The sequence below is a fragment of the Uranotaenia lowii genome, chromosome 2 (genome assembly GCF_029784155.1).
Source record: "Uranotaenia lowii strain MFRU-FL chromosome 2, ASM2978415v1, whole genome shotgun sequence".
Lineage (NCBI taxonomy): Eukaryota > Metazoa > Arthropoda > Insecta > Diptera > Culicidae > Uranotaenia > Uranotaenia lowii.
Window position 1 is genome coordinate 324,696,912 of NC_073692.1, and position 20,679 is coordinate 324,717,590.

General features: G+C 33.0%; 1 protein-coding gene and 1 long non-coding RNA gene across 2 annotated transcripts in view; one reads left to right on the forward strand and one right to left on the reverse strand.

The window, feature by feature from the left end:
* Positions 1–20,679, reverse strand: part of LOC129750008 (protein O-mannosyl-transferase TMTC1-like) — an 807,324-nt gene that overhangs the window by 718,151 nt on the left and 68,494 nt on the right. The gene's annotated exons all lie outside the window — the stretch shown is intronic.
* On the forward strand, positions 8,500–8,855 carry LOC129750013 (uncharacterized). The gene is made up of 3 exons (XR_008738256.1): positions 8,500–8,573; positions 8,630–8,725; positions 8,784–8,855. It is a non-coding gene; the product is annotated as an uncharacterized LOC129750013 (long non-coding RNA).

Here is a 20,679-nt window from a genome sequence, read left to right on the forward strand (position 1 = left end):
TCAATCTTGCAGTACTCGTTTCGTAAAGAAATGCATGTACCAGTTATTGAACAAACATCGGTTGGTGTTTGGAAATGTAAACAAACTATTTCTTGGTTGCTAGCTCAACCAAAATCGCCCCTGCAAGGCATACTATCAAGCGAAATACCCCTGAATATATGCAATGATATTCAATGTTTACGTGTTCAATAATAAGAACATTGCCTGTTCAATATTTGAATCATTGTGTTTAACCATTGGGACAAAAGTAATTTTGAATAAAAAGGCTTAAATCATGATTTCAAAACATATTTCCACGAAAAAAATATATCGATTCGAAGCAGAGAAATAAGCTTAAGCTACGCTATCAAAATTTTATCAGAAACACCTTTCGTTATTATTTATTGGCCACAAATGTGTTGAATCCCATAGATGGTGTTCAATATATAGTGTTCTTCTATCTCATGAATCAAATTTTGAAGGAAATGTAAAATCACATTTAAACGACGATTTCAAACACAGCTTTTTATTTCAATTTTAAATGTAGATTTAAACCGAAAATCAAAAATTTGGAATATGAAAACACATATACAATTTCGATTTTAATTTAAAGGAACCAGAATCTCTGAAGTGAATTAAATCTTACTTGAAATTTTGTATTCATCAAGTCAATTACTATCAATAAGTAAAAAAAATGAAAAACTGTATATAGCTGAATTCTGAACCTGGGATTAGTTTTCGAGATTTTGTCATCAGTTCTGTGACAAGATTGTTTGCATTGAATTATTTTACTCCATCATCGAAATTTGATAAAAAATAAACAAATTTAAGTGCAGAGAAGAATACCTTGCTTGCATTTGATGGAACTTCTTACGGCCATGGCTCTTATCATAATCTTATAGAGAAAATAGGAGAGCTCAATACTGATTTGATGAAAAATACCATATGAACAAACGAGAAATGTTAGAGTTTTAGGCAGAAATATCAATTTTATTGGGAAAATTATATGAACAAAAGGGAACTGTACTAGCTTACTATATCTTTATATTTATATCAGCTTTCTTCATAATTGTCATAATTTTGGTTGATCTAAACGACAAGGACAATTATTTACGCTTCCAATCTTGTAAACCGTCGATTCGAAACAACTTAATTGATTGCATTAGAACTTCAATTCAATCGGATAAAATGAAATCTCATAAATAAATGGGTTCCTACCAGAGGAAGAAAAAAAATAACACCAACTCTCTGAAGCACGCGAAAAGCCATTTCAGTTTAATTCCTCTTAAAACCGCAAATCAAACGCACTATGAGCTTTGCGGTGCTTCCAAGCATGATCCCATCATCGATCGTTGGCAGAAAGCATTGAAAAGTTACCCCAGTCGATTTTAACTTCCTTTCCGCTTCCATCAACTGACTGAGAGCAGCAGCAGTGCTCCCGTATCGCGCAGATATTAATCCTTTGTTGGTTATAAATTTCAAATAACACAGCTTTCAAAACCAAACGACGGCAATCGATACACCGCGCGCCCTGCTGCTGTTGCTGCCATGTTCCATATTCTACAGTCATCCCCCCTTACTACCTCGGTACAAGCATTGGCTCAGCAGCACCGATTTCGGGATTCATCCCCCCTTTCCGTGTTCATGGTGGGGAAGCGAAGGTGAGGGGGGATGAATTGAAGGTATCGGGTTATCCTCTCGGTGCCACAGCTGGCAGTGGGGAACATTCGCAAACTGTCAATCATGATAACGTTATCCCCACTCCGAACTGTCTCCTAGAAATCCAACCCCGTCTGCCGGCGGGCGGCCGGAATTCAGGTGTAAACATATATTTTCGTGTAGCTATTCTATAAGCTGTACTTGCTGGCTGGATGACTGGCTGACTGGTAGGTTATTCGGTTACAAGTGGAGAGTCTACTTTGGATGGCTGGAAAGATAAAATTCAGGGGCCCCCGGGTTCCGTTCCAAGGATCTCTCGAAGAGGAGTATGGGAAGGAGGAAACAGTGGAAAGGGGCAGACGTTCTATGGAACGTGACAGATCGGAAGTTGAAAACCAGTCACGTCCTGTAAATACGAGGCTCGCGAATGCGAGTTTTTGACATCAACCAACGTTGATGAAGCTGATGCTTTTGCTTCTGCTGTTACTGCTGTTGTTGTTGTTATTATTGCTGATGCTGCCATGACATGTCAACACTTGTTTTGATTTCGGGGCGGGAAGGTGAATGCAAAATATTCAAATATGAACAACAGAATTATACGGCATCGGGAAAACTTTGTACCAAACATACAATCCTGTTAGCTTCCCCAACCCTACTTTTGCTCGGATTTCAGCAGGTTTTTGCTTCTATGTTTGGACTTAAAGCGTACGTTCGTAAAAAAAATGTTTGCAAAACAAATGATCGATTGCTTAAAGCAGTTGCTTATCTGACAGCGAGTGACTGATTTGAATTTAATTTGTTTAAAAAATCTTCATCCGGAAATGGGAAATAGAAAATAAACTGTTTTAGAAAAAAGAACAGACAACTGAATCTGTGTAGGAGTTCAATTAAGAACATTTTTGAAGTGATGAGTTTTAAATTATTAGGCTGTTGGAAATTCTTTTTTATTTTTCTTTATAGGAGTTTAACCCGTTAAGGTCATTCTTCCTCGCCGTTGGAAATTCAGTTCTAGTATCTTTCACAAGGTTTTTTTTTCATTTTGGCAAATTAAATTATCAACAACTAAACAAACGCGAAAGACGCGTTTACGTTTTAATCATGTTTAAGTCCATTGCTAAAAACACTTAATTTTGGCAAAACATGAATAAAACTCGAGTTCGCTTAAACTGGTTAAATTGTTATTCAAAGTTTAATCGAGAAATAAAGACCTTATCATTTTAGCTGAAACACTTGTGATAAGTTGCAAAAAAAATCTGTCGATAAAAAAGAAAAAGTCCATACACCGATCCCAAGCAAGATTGTCAAAAAAAATTCTGTGTTTTAGATAAAATAAAAAAAAATCAGGATTTTTGTAATTTACCCGAAAATTCTGCGATAGTTTCTGTGATGCTATTTCTTGCAATTTCATTGAATATTCATGATGAATTAGGTTTGTTTTACATTTAAGTTTAGTTAAATCAGTTCAAATTACCAATTAGAATTTTATACTAGCTTAGCTTAGCTTAGCTTGATTGACTACTCACATCCACCTTAAGTCATTGAAACCGAAATGCCGTTAAAAATTCGGAATTATACTTTTAAAATGATATAAAGTTCTTACTTTCCATAGTTCATTTCATCATAATAGTACTAAAGCATTTCGAATTCCATTACCGCTGGTGTGGCTCAGTAGAATGAATTCCACATCGCCAATGGTTGCTACTCCGTGATTGACCGAGGCCATCAATTTTGCCCAGAGGTCAAAAGAATGGTGTCTGGGATTGACAACACATTCACAATGAACAAAACTGGTGCTCTCTCTTTATACATCAATAACGGCGCCGGCCACGTCCTAGTAGTCAATAGATAGAGAGGAAAATAAGAGAAAGGGATGATAGAATGTAAAATTATGCTTTAGGACCGAGGTCACCTCTGCATCCTAGCAAAACAATTTTTGTAGGGATGCGGGAAAAGGGATATGATCAGGAGACACCTTTGACAAGTGTATAGATCTTAGTAAACCTATTTTCCGGTGCTTTCATTGTTCCTAACAAAATGTTCTTTAACTCTACACAACAAAACAAAAAATCAAGAGAAATGTACGATTGACCACTTTAAACATAAACTCTTAAGCTTCTGAACTTCGTAGGTTTCCTAATCAAACTTCTGAACAATCATAAAAACACCTTTATTGAATAATAATGATGAGAGAGTAAGCTTGGCAGAATTTTCAAATGATTTCTTTCAATTATGATACATTGTGAATTTTACAGGTTTGAAGGCCTCAGCCTAACCTCAAAATATGATAGATCAGAATCGATTTTCGAAAATGGCGCAACTAAAATGCGCCATTTCGGGAATAATATCGACATAATCTTCCTTTTAGTAAGCGACACACGAATTTTTAAGGTATGTTTTTTACGAAGTTCAGTCGTGCCTTGATTTTTGAAAATTATCATGTTTTTAACGAATACTTATAATGATTTTAAATTTTGTTTGTATTCGTATAGTATAGCACGGTTTTATAAATTTTTCGATTTAATTCTATTCAAGTCTGAAATTGTACAAGAAATTAAATTAAAACTTGACGGATCTCATAACTGGATGATAAATCTAAAAGATTTTATGTAAAAAATACGTTTGAAGCATATTTGCATTAACGGCGTACAGCTTAAAATCGATAACTTTATAACGACTATATTTTATTCCTACACTTTGAATAGCTGACACAAAATAATACCAAAAGATTATAAAATAATATCATATGTCATTATGTTGTTTGCTATTTAAATAAAAATATGAAAATGATGTTTGTTGCCCAAAAAGCATTTTTGGGCCAGTTCAGTAAAGACATTAGTATTTAGTTGAAATCGACCCAATAAACTTTTTAAATTCTCAACTTTAATACATTTTGAAGTATCCACAGTAAATTATTCAAGATAAAAAGGCAAATAACATCTTAGATGAAATAGAAGTAAAAAAACTGTAAAAGAAAAATTTCAAATTAATTCTTGTATGAAATTTATAACTTTTAGAATATTTTGTGATTATTGAACAAATAAATATTATGTTTAAAAATGGTTGGGTCTTACCAATTGCTGCCATAGTTTTTGTAATTCTTCCGCTTCTCATTTCATTTGATGTTCTCAGTTGATTCAGATAAAACATTTTGATCAAATGATACACATAGCTAAAATTAAAAACTTGCTAAATTTCCTGTTTTGAGTTCTGCAATAAAATATATTCAAAATTATTTAAAAAGTGTTCATAAAAAAATATGTCTGTTTACGATGGAAAAAATAATGACGCCCAAGAAAAAACATGATAATTTAAATAAAGAACAGCTAATGAATGATTTTGATGGAAGTTAAAACAAATAATGAAATAATAATACTTAGCTTTTGATATGACTGTAAAGTTCAGATCTGCTTCGCAGAGAATCAAAGAATACAGATTCCATTTCAATGCAAAACCACGAGTTCACATCCATGTCGGAGACCTTGGATCTGTCCGTCTCTTGAAGTCCACAATTGCCAAGCCCGAAAAGATCGAAATATTCATACTTCAATATTCTTCAACACCATTGAAACAAAACAACAAATTCTCGAAAAAATTGAGGAGCTTGAAAACTGTGCGTCAATTCTTGGCGATGATTACTTTGATCTATCTTGATCCACTTGATATGGTTTTCTTAATCATTACCAATTAGAATTTTATACTGGCCAAAAAAATTATAATTTGGAAATCCATTCCAATTTTAAAAATTGTTTGAAATCTGTGAATTTTTCAAAATTCTGTTATCTGTGACACAGATTCTGTAATAAAAACTTGCTCAAAATTCTGTAAAACTACAGATTTTTCTGTGATTCTAAACAAGGGAGCTTGTGATATAGCTCAGTTGGCAATACATTTGCTTCCTGAGCCGATGTTCGTGAGTTCGAGCCCAAGAGTAAATATCGATCATAGTTGTGCCGCATAAGTTTTATTTAATGACTGTCCGCCAACTGCATCGTTAATATCAGTCGGGAATGACATAAAGGTATTAAAACGATTATTATCGAAACAAAAAAAAATATGATTCTGAAAACCGTGGTCCCAAGTCATAACAGCATAGCAAAGAACGAAACAGCAGACCGGTTGGCAAATGCAAGAAGAGATGCAGAAATATTGTCAATAGATTATAAAAATACCTAAAAAGAACGTACTGAAATTGATTATTTGAAAAATGGAAATACAAGACAACGAACAAGTTAAGAGAAGTGAAAGTGGCGATTGGTTAATGGAGAGATATGGAAAACAAGAAAGATTAGCGCATCTGGAAAATGCTTGGAAAAGGCCACACGAAGATGATACATGATTATCTTTTGAAGAATGAATTTTCAGGATTCATTACTAGCAATGACACTCCGACACTGTTCTTATATAATAATAAAAATAAAAAGCTACCAGAATATTTCATAATTACATAATTGTGGATTGTGGATTGAGCCACATTGATTTTTTTATGAATATCATTCGAAGCTGTTGAAACTGTTTTACCTTCAAAAAAAATTAAATCAGATGAGCATTATAAGTTTGTTATTACTTTTTGATTTTCTCATTCTGTTTCAAAAAATCAAATAATTTTTCACAGCTATCGTAGAGGTACAAACAATTCCTCTACAAGTAATATAAAATAAAAAATAAACGTTCTTGAAATCCAAAATGATAAACATTTAGGATTTAACTCAAAATATGTTCATTTGAAATCCGCATGCACTCAAATGAATCAAGAGGTTTAAATTCGTACTGACACTGTCAACAGAAGAACGAAAACAATTTTATTTTGAAATTTTCCATTCAAAAACAAAGTCTGAAAAGGTATGAAATCATCTGTTGTTCAGAAAGGGCCCTCATTTACATTTCATTACCATTTTTATTGTGTCGATATGTGTAAGATAACACAGCATTACATTATTTCACCAAATTCCGTTATGCTAAATTAATTATGACAGAATGACAACTATCTTCATGGAGCTGCAGTTGCGTTTAAAAAAGAATGCAATAGCTCAGTGCAGCGTTCTAGCTTCCAGCTTCTACAGGCTGCCAATTTTCTCACAGTTGAAATTTATATTTCAGTTAAAGGGGAAAAACTATGAATGCCTCACAAAAGAAGTTGTAGTTTTGTAAAATTTTATGTTTTTATCTCAAAATTTTGTGAGATTAAGGGAGATAAGCGCAAAATGCTCAGCCTATTTTGGACGCTTATGTAACTATAGAAAACAGCTATAATTTTTGAGTTACATAATTGTTTCGTGATACTAAAAAAACCTATTTCCTAACTGGCTGAACTGGAAGAAGAAGAAAAAAAACGTTGAAAAATGCATTAAGCCTAAATCCGGGTCTCTACACAGTATTAAATAATTACATGTTATAACCTGCAAATAAATGGAACAAGTTATTTCTACTAAATTTACATGACTTACGACGTAATGTAAATTCCCGAAACGAAAAAAATGCTATTGTGAATTTACATGACCATAACAATGAAATCGTACCGGCTCATCATCCCTTTTTAGTTTTTGACTCATTATTTTATCAAATTCTTGCCATCAGCTTAATAACAAAGCATGCCAATGGTTTAAAAGATGTTCATAAGGTTTATGATTAGGGGAAGAGGGGGCATAATGCCCACATTAAGAAGAAAGCATTGTTTCAGAATACATTTGAAAAGATTAACTTTAATTTTCGATTGTGTTTGGAAGTTTGGTTTATTTTTTGTCTAAATCTGATAGTTAGAATAACTGGAAGGTCAAAAAAGGCCACAAACTTAATGAATTTTGAAGAGTAGGTTGAAAATTGGATTTCAGATTCAGTAGGGGCATAATGCGCATATGTGTGTACCCAATCGCGCCGTTTAACGATTAATTTGTGTTTATTGATCCAAGTGCCTCTGAAAGTGTTTGCCAGGTAAAAACTATAGACACTATAATTTCATATAGTCTGGCAAAGAGAATGACGGGAGCCAATCGAACTGTCATTCGCGCGGAACCAATCGAGCATTCTACGAAAATGTTCAAGCTCTTCATGACTCTATCCAGTTGCAAAATAAAAAATAGTTTCTCAGATTCGTAAATTCCATGCTATTTTTATCTCTTCAACTCGAAATCGCTTTTGAAAAATATATTATGATCTATATGTGAAAAAATAGTGAAAAATATGCTATATAACTCTGATTAATGGTATCATAAAGTATTACCATTTAGTGAGTGAAATCAAATCGTGCAGCACTAAGAACACAATTTGCTAAAAACCAACCATATAACCAAATCAAGAAATCGAGTATTGCCTGTACTGTCATTACCTAAACTACTTGAAGCAGCCCTGACACATCAAGAGACTTGTCAAATTTAGTAGCAGCATTTCCGCTCAAGTTCACTTCTCGTGTTCCTGTTACTCGATCGACATCTCGTAGCTAGATCGTCGTAAAACAGATTAGATTATCCGATCCTCAGCTAACCTATTAGGTGAACATTATTCGGTTCCGCGCAAGCAGTGTGAATCAGGTTATGAAGGTAATGCTCATGGAAACCAAAGTTATATCGTTTAATCACACGATCAACTTAATCCTCAGGAAATTCTAACCCGTTGCGATTAAGGCATCATCACATTCGGAACCATTCGTAAGAACACTCGCAGGCGAGTGAAAGCATGAATTGGCTCTAGCTGATAGGGCGGTAACCAAGATGTAAGGAAACGAGAAATGTAAATGCATGACCGATAACGAACTTACCATGATTCGAGATAAAAGATTGCTCAACTAATTAAGAAAGGTAAGATCAGTTCTTTCTAACGTGAGCTCACCCTAATGATGAAATCCATCATACAGGCACACAATTCCCTGCAGAAATTCCAACTGGAATTGTGCATACGTACGTGGATACGATAGCAGAAAATCACTTTATGTATAAATACAGGTAAGATCAATTCATACGAAATTGAACTCACCATAATAATAAGAATCAACATCCAGGCACGCAGAGTTGATGAAGTGAACCCAACAGGAACTTTACGTACTGCAAGTTGATGGTAAAATTAATATGACACGCTGCTACAGAAATTGAGAAAGGTAATATCGATTCATTCACAATTGAACTCACCTAACGAAAACCAAACAACCCACCCAGGCATACGGATCGCGCTGAACATCTTCCAATTGGAAGTACGCTCACGACATCCAATAGGATTAACGAAGGAAGCATAAAACAGCCCTCACGAGAGGTAGTATTTAAAAATCTCATTAATAACTCCTCATAAACGCAATGTGTTGTCCCCAGGGCTTATGTATGGGTTCGAACGTGAAGCAGCAGCAGAGTGTTCATTAGCAGGAGCAAAGTAAATAATCACAGCTAGTGTACTACACGGATGAATTCTAATATATAGTGTGTGTGCATCCATGCACTGTGGCCTGATTGGAAGACAAGCGAAGTTCAGTTACACCGCGACTGCCGTTCCATTAGGGAAGAGACCAATACCGGTTTGTATTAAACGAAAGTTTACGCATCCGAAAGCCAGCTGGTGATGCGCGTGAGTGGATTATCGTGCGGAAGAAGTGTAATCGGTCGTAAGTGTAAAACGTCCTGTGTTGAAAATAACGTGAGTCGATAATCACCCCCATCCGTCGTGATCAGTGAGGAAAGAAAGCATCCTAACCAACACACCCACGGGATCGCCAACACATTTGGTCTTGGACCACGTTAGGGTGCTAGTGAAGTGAAGAAACACCATCACACCTCCAAGAGGTCGTCATCGCAGTTTGTTTTGGTTCCCACTAGCAGTGTTGAAGTGGAAAGGAGAAGAAATTACGAACACAGCCTTGCGTGCTCGTCTATGCTTTTTGTTTTGGTTCGTCCATCTTCGCATGCTAAGGAGGACCGAGTCTGGAGTAACAACAGCTGATCGTGTTCAAGCGATGTACAGGCGTCGAGACAGAGGCGGCAGCAGGCAATGTTAGGCTAAGGTAACAATAAGTTAAGGCAAAATTATTTATTTACGAAAGGCATTACTTCGATAATGAGTTTCCTTTCTTGTGTCGAAACATACTGTATGTTATGATCGTATAAAAGTATTCTTGTGGCATAATGCTATTCGAAATTCATTCATGCATTTTTGATTGTTTTGTTAAATAATATACTCAACCGTCAACACTATTAAACGGTAAACTTATTAAAGAGAGTCGGATTTATTATGATGAATATTATGATGCTCAAATCATGAGATTATAATTTGGAGGAGTATGAGAGTAATTGGAATGAAATAGTAAATAAGGAGTTAGTAACAAAAGCCAGAAAAGCTTTGTGTATTACAATACTTCAACCATGATTTTCCAATATTTAGGAAGTTTGCTCGATTGGCTCCCGTCATTCTCTTTGCCAGACTATATGAAATTATAGTGTCTATAGTAAAAACACTTCTTTGCTACTTCACATATGGAAAAATGTATTGCTACGCGCAGTGCTGCCAGATATACTGAAATTCTTGTGAATAGGTTATTAAATCTATATTAAATTTAGGAATTTTAAATATATTCGTTTATATTCAAGTTATGTTTTCCAATACAACTTATAAGTATCTTTAAAATTGTTGTTTAAACAAATATGAAACATGCTTAAAGATAAACGGACATGGCGCGTTTTGCCCTACCTAGACGTGTTTATTAAAAATCGTTCAAAATAACAGAAAAAATAATTGAGTAAGGAAATTTTTCGTTTTGTGATGATTTTCAAGACCAATGTTCATCATTGTAACAGATGTCAGGTAATTTTTTAAGTCGTTAGATGCGGTAATTCCTTAAGAAAATCAAGGTACAAATTGCAAGGAATATGGCTTGAAAAGTATCTTTGGATTTTTGCAGGGATTTATCGCATATTTGACGCTAATTTTTTGTACAAAAGGTTTCTACTGCTAATAAGAAGGGAATAGCCTACCGAATTCTTAAAATAAGTGTGTATCTAGCTAGATATCGCAATGGGGCGTTTTGTCTACACTGGGCATTATACCCCCAGTTCTCCTACTTGAAATCCACGAGCACCAGATTTGACACAGCATTTTCTTCGCGCATCAAATCGAACTTGCTGCTTACCGGCAAGGTTGCCGAAATCACAGAAAAATCTGTATTATCACAGAATTTTGAGCAAAATTTCGTCACAGAATCTGTGTCACAGATCACAGAATTTTGAAAATTTTCCCAGAATTTACAGATTTTCTAAATGTTGTTTAGATTTAAAAAATTATAATTTTTCTTGTCATTTTCAACTTTTTATTTCAGACTATAATTCATGAAAATATGAAAACAAAGTATTGTTATTTTTTTTAAATTAAAACTATAAAAAATTTCCAATTTGTTGATGTTTGACATGATTACCCTATGAACTTCTTTGAAAAAGCGTCACAGAAAACCGTCACAGAATTTTAGGTTCAAATCTCAGAATTCGAAATTTTTTTTTGACAAAAACACAGAATCTTTTTTCGGCAACCTTGCTTACCGGTCGGCCGTTCGGTGTTTGTTTGTGAAACGATCTTGCTACAGAGTGTGTCTGATTTTTTTTTAGTTTCGTTAATACTTTTTGGATGGATGATATTGAAAACAGTTTTTCATTACTTTTCAAAATAGGTAGCACTAAGTTAATCCAGAATGTTTTTTGATTGATTGTTAATACTTGTTATTTGTTCGTTGTACTTTGAAATGTCCTTTGCAAATGATGGAATGTGGAGAAGGGGTAATGAAGCTTATATTTTAATTGTATAAATAATCAACAATTCAAAACGATTCAAATCCAAGAACTTGATTTTATGAATTCTCAAGTTTATACTTAAATCGAAGAATAAAGAGAAAAAAAAACTTTATTGTGCTGAATCTTTTGTAACAACAAATTGAGAATATTGTTGACCTTTTTATGCAATATTTATTTGCACCAAAAGTTTACTACTTTTTTTGCTATTCAATTGTAATTGTTAGATTTCAAATCAATGTTATCGATTAGAGTTATTCCTATATTTTTTTTAAATCCAAAGAATCAAAGACGAGTGGTGAACTGTTGCTAAGAACAAAATATCACTTCTCCAATAGAGGCTACAAAATTCTATCGAGTAATAGATATACTATTTTTAAAGTGTGTTTTTAACAATAAGCTGTAAAACATAATTTATTTTGGGTGAAAATTGTTAAAAGGATTTCACTTTTTTATATTTATTAAAATTGGCAAACAATAAGACACACCCTGTGCGCGACAGCAACGTGCCTGATTCCAAACATCGTTTCAAGCGAAAGTTATGTAAAATTTCTCCAAATAGGCCCGAATGAGGAAAAGCATGGTTTTTTTCAGGGCTGCGTTATAATATACAACACATCTGACCGAATTTTACATGAAATTCTATTTTACATCAAATGTAAAACTCAGATTTTTTTTTGTGTGTATTGTAGAACCCAGTTGAGAAAAACTATCTCATTTGCATTGCTCTTGTTTTGCATCTTATCCAGGCGCCTAGCTCGAGAAATACATGGATTTTTTATTCTTTTTAATTGACATTAATTGGCAAGTTATTACTTTAACAGTTAAAGTTAAAGTTAAAGTTAAATTAACTCGTCAAAATCGTCAGTTAACTTGCATAACAGAGTGTCACGATGAAAAATTGCTACTTTCTGCATTAAAATGATGGCTGGGATAATGCAGAATCTCGAATAACATGAGCTCGAACAGGTAAGGTTCGACTGTAATTCCACATTTCAATACAAACGCCAAGGCATCCACAATGATTCTGCTGATTGTTTGTGGAATGAAAATTGTCACCCAAAGAGCTTGTCAAACAATCAAATAATTTTCAAATCTATGTTAAGAAAACACCACAATCCCACACCTGAACTCAGTTTGTGATAATTTTTGTTTATTTTCAATCGCCCTACTCTTTTGCTTTAACCCATATTTCCTTAACAAATGTATTCGTCATTCCATAAGGCAAGAACAACGCGAATAATCCACCTTCATTTTATGTCGTTGGTATCCGTTTGAAAGTGGAAAGTAAGGAAGGGAGATGAATTTCTATGAAAAACAAATGATTCTGAATCATTCTGATTTTTAAGAATAAAATTTCGCGAAAACAAGGTGGAACTGCTTTAAATTTCCATTCAAAGATTTAACAATATTTTCTGAAAAACAATTCTTGTAAATGTTGTAAACATAATCTTGTGCACTCGAAGCGGTAGGAATCGTCAACAACAGACATTGTTTCGCTTTCCTACCGTTGGTTTTCCACCCTCCAGAGCCCATCAATCGGATCGATCGAACAATGTAACCAACCAAATATCAATCAAACTGACGTCGGTAGCGAGGACCACTCCATTAGAAATGTCAAACTGCGTGTGACTTTAATTGGGTTTGAGTGATGGATTTTCGCGCCCGCCTCTCCTGGTCCGGTTCCCGTGAATCCTTATTCTAATATTCTCTAACATTATTGCTGTTTGTCGTCCAGTTGATTGACGAACGTGAATCTGACAAACTCGTTAATCGTTTTACCGCTTTCGATGCTTTCACAGTTATATTAGTTTGTAACTTTGTTTGGTTTCAATTCAAATTGTTATGTTGGTTCTTGGTTTCTAAGATTTACTCCGAGAAGAACTTATAAAGGAATCTGAACAATTTTATCTTAGTAATTTTTAACCATTCCTTATTTTTTGTTCATTTCTTTTATTTGGTATAATAGAGTAGGGTGGGGTAAAAGTACTACCCTAGTGCTATCCTTTTTTTTTTGAAAATGTTGCACATGTTTTACATCAAAATTACGAACAGCATTTGATTATGTACACTTTTATCTCTCTTAAAAAACCTGTGTTTATAAAAATAACTTGTATTGAAACGTACTTTTACCAACGACAGAGTTTTGAATTTTAACGTTATCAGTTTTTGATAATCTTGAAACAGGGCCGTAGAAAGAACCGACTCATGGGGGGGGTTTTAGGTGACTGATTTTTACCTCTGATTTTTTGCCCTACAATTCACGAAAACAAAAAAGATTAAAACTTATTATGTTTGTAATTATATGATAATTTATGTTTAAGTACTTTGCTATTAAAAGTTTTCATATTAAATCGTTACTTTAGAAAACTGGTCCTAAGCCTAAAAGGTGAGCTAAATTCGCTTTCATCAATGGTTAAAATCTTTGGATTTGTTTAAGAGTCTGGTAGATCAAATTTAGTTGATTTGGGCATAAGATGAGCTTTTTTGTTAGAAGAGTTTTCCTTTTCAAACAAGTCCAATCTTCCAAACTATTTTGCAAATTCGAAGATTTTATCCTTTGACGAAAATAAATCAAACTTTCAAAAAAAGTAAGAGATAAAAATCATCAGATCAAATATTAATAGATATAGTATGAAATTTGGTTTTAATAAACTGCAATATTAACACATTGCGGACCAAATACGAGATATCTTTTTTTTTTTCGCTTGTCGCTAGTATGCTCCATTAAAAAACATAATTCAAGCGTTATGAATCTAATAATGAAACCTCATTCTACAAAATTTAATACAACAATTCCCGTTTCTCAAATATCTGTACTAAATTAGCAGAATTTTGTTTTACTGATTTCTGAAACATAAAAGGCCGAATTTTTGTGTCCTTGATGTGTTGATAATGTTTAACAATGCACTGGGAAATCATAGAATTTGTGTAGATTTTTTAGGTGAAGATATTCTTTAACAGCAAATATTTTTCATGAATCATCATAAGAATCAATTCCATAATGAAAATCCTGAGGATGATTTTATTTTAAAAAAATATTTGGGTTTTTCGGATATAAAAAAGAAATCAAATTCTACCTTTTATTTTTGATTTCCAATTAGATTGTGTTTACAAACTTATTTTGTTTAAAAAATTGAAAACTGGAAATTGAATTGACAAGCAATCTTAACACATTAAGGACCGCGATGAAATCTATGACCTGAAACACCGAAATAAGGCATTCTATATCTCAGAAACCCCTGGACTAAATTTTACAAATCTTAGCATTTTTAAGTTACGGCAAATTCCGTGTTCAATTTTGTAGAATAAAGTTTAACACTAAAATTCAGTCCATTCGAGTAATAATTCGAAGTGATTCATGATCTCTTGAATTCCTCAACAATTTATATTAACTGTAAAATTTATTTAATAATTAAACCTTTTCCTGAATATTGCTGAAGCTGAAGCTGAAGCCAAAAATTGCGCTTTGAATCTGAATCCAAATTTCCAAACGATATCTGAAATGTGCAAAAAATACGAATCTTATTTAAGATCAGAATTTTATGAGCCAAGTTTTTTAGCCCTCACTCATGAATCTATTATTTGAATTCTGTAGTTTAGGTTTGATCTAAATTCACTATTAAAATAATTTATTTTTAATCTGTATTGTGAATCAGATTTAATATATGAATTTACATAGATCTGAATCTAACTTTTCAATATTGGATTGCCATTTCAATGCTTTAAATTTTTTAATTTTGTGTAAGAATTAAGTTAAAAAACTTCGAATTTGAATATAAAACCAATTTTTTTTTCATATTCGGAAAAATATTATCAAAATATTGAAAATGCACATGATCTTGAAAAACATTATTTAAATTTGATATGAAATGAAAAACCAAATTTGAACCAGGATTTCAAAGCAGCTTTTAATTTCTAATTTCTTATGATTATTTGAACTGAAAAACAATAATCCTGAACTGGAAACAGAATCCAAAACACGAAAATAGGAAAAAATAATGGTTATGGTAATTATGGAATCAGAATTCAGAACCTTCGAAATGTGTTTGATTAAATACAAAATTTAATATTCAGGCCTGTATTTCGATGAACAATTGAGAAAATTTGAAAAAGTGTAGCTGAATTTGAGCCTTGAGATGGATTTTTGAGGTTCTGGCAAAAGATTTTTTAGTCTAGATTGTTACTCTTGATTAACCTTACTCTTTATCATAATTTGATTCTGAGTTTAAAATTTTGAGTGTAGAGTAGAATACCTCGTTTGCTTTTTTGGATCCTCATGGGGGGGGTTTAACCCCCAAAACCCCCCCCCGTTCCTACGGCCATGTCTTGAAACGTTCTTTTACCTGATTCGCACTTTTACTCCACCTTACTCTATAACAGGGGTGAATCCTTTTGAGCCAACGGGCCAATTAAATTTAAAATCTTTCCAGTGGGCCGCTCTCCAAATTACATTGATTAATTTTGCATCATTACTATTTTAATGACACACCCTGAAAGCCTAAGAAAAATACTCCCTAATCAGACCTTGAGTTAGTTTAGCAAACCTCGTGAAGTTACTCTTATATGTTTACTGGACATTATTCACCTACAACACTTAAGTTTTTCGATATTCAAAGTCAAGAGAATATATTGATTAGAGATGTACCGAATATTCGGTCGGCCGAATATTCGGCGCCGAATACCGCCAAAAAACCGTTAAGCCGAATATTCGGCTCACCGAATAGTTGAGCGGCCGAATAGGCCGAATAGGCCGAATATCTACTACAGACTTGTAAAATTTTTCAAATGACTTTGGATAATTTATAAAATATTGAAAAGTTTACAACACTATCATTAAAAACTTATGGTTTCAGCAAAACATCTAAGGGGTATCCTCTTATCTTTCACTGTAGATCGTACAGGAGAATGCAGACAAGTAGGTATCACTTTATCCTTTGATTTTAGTATATTTCTCATTTTCTAGATATATTCAGGCTTGCCCATAAATCCAGCGAAGATTCCAGATAAATCGAATCTGTCCGGGATGTCGAGATGTTTTTTAAAACATCCCGAATTTTGTCAGATAATTTGCTAAATCAAATAAAAAACTCAAATTTCTCCAAACTTCTAGTTTTTGTGTTCTATAACGATTTTTCAAAAATTTCAAAATAAACATAAATTTTGCCCTTTTTAATATTTTTTTCCAAAATCGTCTCGAATGCCTGACCATGTAGATACGTGTGATTAAAAGTATAGTTTGCTTAAGGTTAAAGATCATCTATCTTTTCAACAACTATTTTGAAGATATTTTGCTCAAATTTGGCCTTCATCTAATTCAATATCAAAGAAGCAAATTCAAATAGCTTGGCGGCACCTGTTACGATATTTTTATCTCAGTTTCTATAGGAATGCAATCTCTTTGAGGATAAACGCTCTAGAAGCGACTAGTCATCTGATGCCCTTTCAGTAATTGGTGACATTTTAAAAATTAGAAAGACCCTTACTTAAAAATATCTTGTAATTCATCATCCGATATTATCATCCAGTTGAAAATAATCGACTAAAGCACATGAGGGGCCTTCATATGAAAGAAATTGAAAGCATTGAAATAATCCCTTAAGTTTTTTTTTCATTAAAACTCAATAGAATATTCGGCCGAATATTCGTTTGGCCGAATAGTTGAAAAGGTCAATATTCGGTATTCGGCCGTTCGCCGAATACCACTATTCGGTACATCTCTAATATTGATTTAAGTCAGGAGTGTCAAGTTGACATTCCAAGGACTGTAACGGGTTGAAATTTCAGGGACGGATGATGGTTAAAGATCATTCCACAAGGCAACTGCATTTTTGGTGAACTAAACTAACGCAATTAAATCAAACTGAACCTTCTTTTTCTATTTATGAAAATTCAAAATTAACCACGGCCTTCGGGAAAGTTTATTATTGAAAAAATATTTGATTTCAAAAAACAAGGTTAAAAGTCTTCGAAAGGTTGAGTAGAAGTAGAGTTTCTTTGAAATTGCGTTTTGTTGTGTTTAAAAATGTTTCTAGGTTTTTTTAAAATCTAATAGTGTTTTTTATGTTTGTATAAAAATTCATTCATTTATTATTTAAAAAAAAATGAACTTCAATTTTCCTAATCTGGAATCGAGTCTTTTAACTTGATTTATTCCATTTGAAGAACTTTAAAAAAAAAAGTTAATTGTCAATAGCTTTAATGAAAACCGTAACTGAATTTTGTTTAAGGCAAACTATTTAATGGGAGTTGAATTGAAGTAAGCCTTCAGGCATTGAAAACACGAAATTAATATGAAACACTGCTTATGTGTAGCAAAATAAGGCATAACTTTACTATACACAAGATATATTTTGACTTCAATTGATTTTTTTTTTCAATAACAGAGGGTTTTTCCTAGTACATCAGCTTTTTTTCGTTTTTTTTATAGGAATTTAACCCATTAAGATCATTTTTCCTCGACATCAGCTTATAAATATATAGTTTGCTTCAAAAGGTTTGACGTTATGCCCTTGGACAACGTTGTCCAATAGTAAATTGTCTTTTTACAAAAAAAAATTGATTTCATGAGAACAGGTGGAAAGATAACTAATTTTCGATTTTAAGAAAAATTTAAAAAAAAATCGAAGAGAGAAATGATAGAAACAATATATGAACACATGATAACGTAACATTAAAATAAGTTTTGAGCAGGAACTTAACATTGAGGGCTGTAAAGTTTCGTTCTGGCTCAAAACTTATCCATGTTTTCATGTGGCTTGATAAATTCAAATCCTACCCTATTCAAATCTTATTTTTCGTATCGATTATCATTTTGAAACAAAAAGTCCATATATTACGCTCAGATTAAAAGTTTAGATTAAATATCCAAATTGAGAGCAGAAAGTGCTTAAAAGTGACTATTCAAAACACTCAACCAACTTCAGATTGAAATTTATCTTCAATTATATACCGTAAACTGGAGGAACTTCGAACAACATGAAATGTTTACAGGTAATCATCATTTACTTAGTAAAAAGCTAAAATATCTGAAAACTGTTTTCTACGTTTGAAAGCCTATAAATTGAGTTACAAATAAGCTAAATTTGGATTTCATTAGAAGATTTTTGATAATACTTTCAAAGTAATTTGAAAATCTTAAAATATCTGGTTTTTTTAAGGCTCACAAACAAACTTCTCTCCTGATCAAATCTAAGCATATAAGAGCAAATGGGTTGTTTTATGTGAATGTTTAACTTTTTTCTTTGTTTAAGTTTAGTTTAAGTGTTATTTTTATGTTGATTTAGTTGTAATTTTTAGAAATTGAATAAAAAACGGTATTTTCCATGTGAAATCTCGTATAGAAAAAATGGCTAAAACCCTATCAAATTGTTCAATTTGAAGCAAAAAAGAACAAAAGAACAGTGCGACGATTAGAAAATTGAATGAAATCAAAATTCCAACTGTTTTCGAGCCAAAAACAAATGAGAAATGTTTATAATTTTAGCCCCTAAATGTATGCAGAAACATTGTCCATCTTTTGATTATGATTCACCCCGAAACTCGAAATCTGGTTTTGTAACAAACACATTATTATAACCAACAATGTCGTTTGAATTTACAGCAATCAATGATCATGTTTTATAATCCTCACCTCAGTGAGTGTTTTAAAACTTTCAGGTAACCCCTTCCAAAATATTCAAAAATGAATGAAAAAGGGGTCAAAGTTCCTCCAGTTTACGGTATGTGAAATAATTAAAAGGTGTGCTAAGTTATCAATAAAAAACGGTAACACGGTCGCTATTGCACCTGAAAAAGAACTTCTAGAAGTTGTTTGTTTTGACGAGAGCTAAGCTCATTGGGTCTTTCTGTCTCGGAATTCGATTTTTGAAACTTTAAATTAACATTGAATTGGAATCTCCCATGAACTCCTTAATTATGAGATATTCATTAAAACTACAAGGCATGTGATATAGCTCAGTTGGCAAGTCTGTTGTCGCCTGAGCCGATGTCCGCGAGTTCGAGCCCAAGAGAAAACATCGAACACAGTTGTACCGGATAGTTTTTCAGTAACGATCCACCAACTGCAACGTTGATAAAGTCGCAAATGCCATAAAAATGGTAAAACGACTATAATCGAAACAAAAAATTAAAACTACGATTTTAAGTAGTGTGTACTAAAATTTAAAAAAAAATTACAGAAAATGCGTCAGACATTTTTATTTAAAATATGATCAATGCTGCCCCAAATATATTCTTTTTTTTTCGTATTTCATCAACCGAAGGAATACCAATCCCAAGCAGAAATTTTTGAAAATTTTTAACAAATTTAGGTATCATGCACTAAAAGTAAAATTTGAAATCATATTGCCCGCATAAAGGTGGTACAATGCTAAAATTCAAGTCTCAATTTTCATATGCGGATATATTAAGTATGTCAACAGTAGGTTTCACTGAAAGCTTAATAATACCTCGTTTAGCAAACAGTTTCGATTGAGTTTTAAGAGCATGATGATGCCACTTTTTTAATTAGGAATTACTGAGCCTTCAATAATTCCAATACAAAAAAATGGTCATAAATCAGCTATCCGCGTAAATTTGGTATTATATTATTTAAAAAGTTTGCTCAGAAGGGAAAATTTTGTTTTGAAATCCTATATTCTGCTTCCAGACTGAATTCAACATCAACCGGACAAATAATTTGAACATTACAGTTTTGTGTATCAGTCTAATTTTGATCCAGGTTTGCTATCAATGGAAAATTATTGATACCTTAGTGATAACAACTTTGCTTGTGCGTAAAAAACAGCTCTAAAGATGCTATCATTTATTGTTGATACCCCATTGACGTTTCACTTTCCTATTCCAAAAGTAGATTTCTCTACCTTAATAATCCTTTTTTTTTTGTAACCGTCTGAAATTAAATACCAAAAAGAGCTATGATTTCAGATTCCTTAATGAGATCACGATTTGCTTTTAATTCAGGCGTCAAAGTTTGTCCAGGATACGTTTTCACCCTCCCATTTGTAAATCAAATTTCACTCAAATCACATTCTATAAGAACTATACCCGAGCAGCCTTTCATGTCAAAATTATATCTTATTTTGCTTTCATGCAACCACGCGGTTGTGATTTTTGGTGTTGAACGAAATACTTATTCCTTCACTTCTGGACTTCCGATCGGTTGTCAATCGTTCCTCGAACCGCTTAATCACTCGCGACACAGTGGAATTCGCGATTCCCAACATTTTAGCGATGGAACGATGCGAGAAATCCTTGTTCTCGAGATGAATGCGCAAGATTTTATCAAACA